Source organism: Arachis duranensis, unplaced genomic scaffold (genome assembly GCF_000817695.3).
Source record: "Arachis duranensis cultivar V14167 unplaced genomic scaffold, aradu.V14167.gnm2.J7QH unplaced_Scaffold_237744, whole genome shotgun sequence".
Classification (NCBI taxonomy): Eukaryota; Viridiplantae; Streptophyta; class Magnoliopsida; order Fabales; family Fabaceae; genus Arachis; species Arachis duranensis.
Window position 1 is genome coordinate 1 of NW_026264900.1, and position 5,478 is coordinate 5,478.

The window sequence follows — 5,478 nt, forward strand, 5'->3', positions numbered from 1 at the left end:
TTTGACTGCCACTCGGGGATGGAGTTGTAGATACGTTAGTCTTAGCGGATCGTTGGCTCCGCCTGTTATCTCCTTCTACGACATGCTGTTGTCGTCGCCATATTCCTTATGTAACTAAGTCATCTCTGCCTCGCTGCGGGTCAGCACCTCCGAAAGAAACGGAGGACTTCATTCAGTGAGTCCGCGATCGCCCTCTAAACGATCAGAATAAGGTAAAGCTTGAAGATAAGTTTTGTACTCTATTAATTTCTCAGTCCCTCTAGTCGGGTGGGCGCCGGCCGGTCTTTCGACCAGATCCCCCTAAAAACCGTACGTGCGGGTCTCCCCGCATGCGGCTCACGCCATTCGAGGTGGCCCGGCCCAGCATTCATTCGCAAATCCTGTAGTGAAATTGAGACTGCTCGACCTCGGAAGCTAATTCGCGTGTAGGCAGCGCTGTCTGTCGTACCGTTGACTCTATCTATTCATTGAATTCACTTTCATTTTTTTATAGGCTCGCTCCCTCTTTTTCCAAGAATTAATGCACTTCCCTTCGGAGGGCCTTCTCTAATCTAATAGGGGAAAATCCTTCCATTTCCGTCAAATGACCCGGCCCCCCAGGCTCTTCCACCGTCCGGGCTCCCTTTCCTACCTATGCTATGCTCCCCCGGCACAGGCCTACCACGCTTCGCGCCTGCGGCGTTTTCGCCGGACGGTCTTTGCCAGTAGTGCCATCCTCCCCGCTGGCTGTATGGGCGGGTTTTCCCTCGCTGCTGCGTTCTGTTAGGCTATGGATTACAGGAACAAATGTAGTTGAATGAGACAGCAGGCGGGTTACACGTTCCGCTGTGCCGAGATGTGAGGTGCAGGTGGTGATGATCACCCCGGGGTATGCGCTAGCGCCCTTGACAGGCACTCCAGGACCCGCCAACGCTCATGAAAACCCGGGTCGGCCATTTGTCTAAGGGCCTCCATTCATCTGACCGGAGGTGTGGATAACGAGGCCACCTTCACAACCCTCTCCCTTCTGTCCTTATGTTGTAGTAAGGTAGGGCGGTTCGCTTGAGTTGCTCAACCGCCCCTTAGCCCGGTGCTCATGACGCGCTACGGGACCTTCACCGTGCCGGGGGACCAAGCAGGGCATAGCTAGCGGCATAGGAGCCGACTCGGCGTCAGCGGCTTCGTGCCGCACTGGAGTAATCCAATATGCGGTTCCGCACGTTCCACCACTTCTCCGTTCATTTCCAATACTGATCGTGAAACACCATGAGCAGCTGGATGTTGAGGTCCGAAATTCGAAGTGAAATTTTTGAATTGCCCGTTCCTAGTCGTCATGGGAAAAAAGGAAGAAATAAGAAAGAGATTATTCCCTAAGAGCTTGTCCTGTACCAGAAATGCATCTCCTTGCGTGCGAGATACTTCTATGCCAGCCGTTATTCCCGGCTCTGTTATGAAAGAAAGCGGCGGACTCATCTTACATCCCTAATGAGGGATTTTAGGGGATTAGGGCTCTCCTTTATCTCCTCCACCCATCCCCTTCTTCTATGTGAGGGGGGGCTTACTTAGTGCTTGTGCTAAGGCGCGGGTTGATCTCTCGGCCCTTCCCTCGCTTCTTGACTGGCTTGAAGAAATTGGACCCTTGATTCATTCAAGCCTTCAATCTCAAGCAAGCTTTGTTGAATCCCGGTCTCCGCCTGTTGAATCCTTCTCTCAACTTCTGATAGCTCATACATAACGGAAGACAACTCGTCCCTTCCGCCAGGTGGCACGTTCAGGTCAAAAGACGGTTGCTTCGAAGAGCTGGCACCGCTTCCACCCTCCTCTCCCCCTGGAGCCATCATCTTAGCCAGCTCGGGATCCAAAATAGTCAAAACTACAGCTATAACCAGCCCTCCACCACACCACCCGAGCCTACTAAAAAGAAAGTGGAGAGATTTGGTGAGAAGGATGGATTGGAGTTTGACAAGAAAGAGATTGAAATCCATACCAATCAATAGAAATGAAAAATAGAGTAAAAAAAGGGGGAAAAAAAAATGAAACATTGAAACACGTCTTTCCTTAGTCATGGGTACTCCCCACACCCCAATTTTCAAAGATTTTACATCTTCACGATCAAGCAAGTATTTAATCATACCATTGCTTGTTCGTATAAAATAGACCAAAAATCCTAAGATAAAAAGAACACTCCAATCAGATATACCTTGCATCATCATTCACTGAGAAACATTGATTCCCTCCAGACAGAAAGTTCATGTAGGAGTCTTAGTTGAAGCATCGACTTGAATCTCTTCAATGTCAGCAACTTACTGATTGATTGACCCATTCTAGAGAAAGTGCTTTCGGGTATACTTTCTTTAAGGAATGTGGTTCTTGCTCATAGCCCCCAAGACCATGAGGGAGCCCCCTTTTTTTTACATTTACAAAGGGATTCAGACAGGGAAGGCTGTTAAGCATGCAGACTGATTCTCTTTTCTTACGTGAATTAGATACTACTTCTTTCTTTAGAAAAAGTTTTTTCTTCTCTTCTGAAGCCTATAGTCATGACTATAGGCAAGAAAGAATTGAACCTAAGGCCTGCCCCCGAAACATTCGGAAGAAATGCTGCTTTAGATCCCGCCCAGATCAGATCAAGGGCGGTCCATTTTTTTTCTTTCTAAAAGAGCGAAAGTTTACGGGTGGATGGGTGCTCTTTAGGTGTTTACTACCTCACATCAAGGTGACAGGATTCGAACCTATGGCCCTCTGTACCCAAAACAGATGCGCTGACCAGACTGCGCTACACCTCGTCTCACCCCCCTCCGCATATAGATCCACCCGATCGATGAAGACTCGAACCGAACTCGCCCATCCTTTTGGGCACAGGGACGCGAGAACCAATCCGAGTAATCAACCGCTTTTTTTAGAAAATCTGCCTCCAGCAAGCCACCCCAACCCTACCGCCAAAAAGCCGTATAGTGCAGGAGCGCTCACATTTTGGCTTCCTCTTTCATTCACTTTCATTTTTGAAAATCCGGCTCGCTCCCGGCTACCTGTCCTTTGGACCCAAAGCCCGCTTAGAAGTGGATTCGAACCACTGACACAAGGATTTTCAGTCCTTTGCTCTAACCAGCTGAGCTACCTGAACCACTTTCCTAAAGTCTGTTTTCTTCATCGAATAGCGCCCTACCTTACTTACCACTTTACTAGTTAGGGAAAAGCCCTTTACTAATAACAAGAAAGGGCTTTTTTCGCTTGTTTAGTATTGCAAGCTTTCGAGCAGCTCTTTCAACTGCCGCCTAATCCCCTCTCCCAACATGCTCAAGAACCGAGAGCCGCCCAGGCCTTCAAGAAACGGGGGAGCTTGCTTCTAAAAAGAAGATAGGCCACAACGCGCAACGGGCTCCCCGCTCCTAGTAACTAAGTAGTGCTATTCTGTCCTCCGGGGGACTCCACCAACACCAAGAGGTTAGGTTCTTTCTCTCACGTAATTTCGCCCGCCCGTTCCACTTCCGTGCCGGAGGAAATGGGATTCGAACCCATGATACAATCTTCTTGTATGTAGATTTAGCAAACCAATGCCTTAAGCCACTCAGCCAGACCTCCAATTGATCGGAATTTGATGTGCGGTTGGTTGCCCAAAGGGCTATCTGATCCGATCAACTGCGTAAGCCGTAGCGCGCTAGCGCGCGTACTCTTCCTCTATCTATGAGCGAGACTCCATCCAAATCTGCCACTCGTTGGGCGACGCCCTCTTTTCTATGAAGACCGACCCCACCACTGAATGATGAACTTTTCCAGTCTTCGCCAATGCAAAGGCGACCTGGAGAGAACACAGAGTAAAGCCCTTACCCGCCTGAATGGAATTCATATCTCCTTCGTCTGGTCGAGAAGGGAGAAAGCCCGGGGAACTGGCTCACAGAAGAAGGGGACTCTTCTAAACCATTAAGGAGAAGTCCATTTTCGTCATGATCGATCCACGTCCTACCATAGTGCCCGGAGACCCTGGCTTGCTTAGCTTACAAAGCTAGCTTACTAACGCGAAGGCCTTTAGGGGCTTGCTTAGTACTTGTGCTAAGGAGCAAGTCTCAGCTTCACGCATGACTAACATACCAAAAGGCTTAAACTAGAAGAGAAGGTACGAAGTCACTCTGCGCATAGCTATGAGGTACCAGAACGGAGGTCGGAAAAAGGCATAAACTTTAACTAGCAGAAAGAGTACATCCATGTACGTAGTCACTCATATAGCTATATGAGGAGTGAGGATAGGATCTCCTGCCTGTCTGCAGGCCCGGATACAAGATCCAACATCACATACACTCTTTATTGACTAGAAAGGGGAAGCGCTATGAATCAGTACGTGAACGATGCCCCCGTAGCCTTCTCCTATGGGTCATTCCAGGTATTCTGGTTAAGTAAGTTAAGTCGAAAACGCGTTCTCGATGGAGCAACTTGCTCATTTCATCGATTTCCCACTCCTAAGGGAGGCCGGCTAAACGAAAGAAAAAGAACCTCCTAACCTACAGAAGAGTCCAGTCTATCAAAAAAGATTCCATATATTACATTTTTTTTCTCACGTCTTCTATTAGAATCTTTGCGTTCAATCACAGATCCTGGCATAAGATCCCATTCCCGCAAAAAGGCAGGATGAGAACCCAGGTCCTAGGTGATGCAGGTGGAAACTGTCTCTCAACAAATTTCCTTCGGCAAGTGTACCGAATTTGTCGTCAAGTAAAAACTCACAATAGAGTGAGGTCGAATCCCACAGGGATTGATTGATCAAGCAACTTTAATTAGAAGAATGTTCTAGTTGAGTGAATTCAGAATTTGGGTTGAGATTTGCAGAAAATAAAATGGCTGGAATGTAAATAACAGAAAAAGTAAATGCAAGAATTAAAGGGCTAAAAGTAAATGACTGAAAGTAAATTGCAGAATTGTAAATGGGACCGTAATATTGTAAGGAAGGAAGAAGGGGATTGGTGTCTTCCTCGATCCGCTACTCTCCCAACCAGGGTGGGTAGCTACGTACCTTCCCGCTTTGATGATTCCAGGAGCGTCAAGCCACTGTACCGATAGGTGCAGGAGCGTAGCGGTTTGGTTTGCTTAGGTAGTGTTTCATATATTTCCTTTGTGCGGAGAACTCCCCGAAGGTTCTAAACAATCTTCATCGATCATCCGTTCTGGTTGGTTGTCGTCCATCCACTGTTGGCCTACGGTTTGTGCTCGACCCTCCTTCTCGACCTCCCTTTCGGGTTGATTGGCCTCAACTAGCTGCCCATGGGTGAAAAAAGCCATTAGGGCGGTTGTTTTGATTGTCTTAGATGCCCCGATAACGTACTTGGCCTCCTAACTACTTTATAATAAGTAATAAGGAAAGGCCAATCCCCTATCCAATTTCGGGGGACGAGGAACTTCTATTCTTTTTCATTTCGAATGCAGCGGACAGTCAGGAGGTACACTAGCTGGCAGGATTGCTTTTGAATCGAAAGACGTTAAACAACAACAACAAGCACTCAAGCTACA

General features: G+C 47.9%; 1 non-coding gene across 1 annotated transcript; it reads right to left on the reverse strand.

Annotated features, from left to right (window-relative positions):
* Positions 1-2,690: 2,690 nt before the first annotated feature.
* On the reverse strand, positions 2,691-2,765 carry TRNAP-UGG (transfer RNA proline (anticodon UGG)). Its single transcript has one exon. It is a non-coding gene; the product is annotated as a tRNA-Pro (tRNA).
* Positions 2,766-5,478: the final 2,713 nt, after the last annotated feature.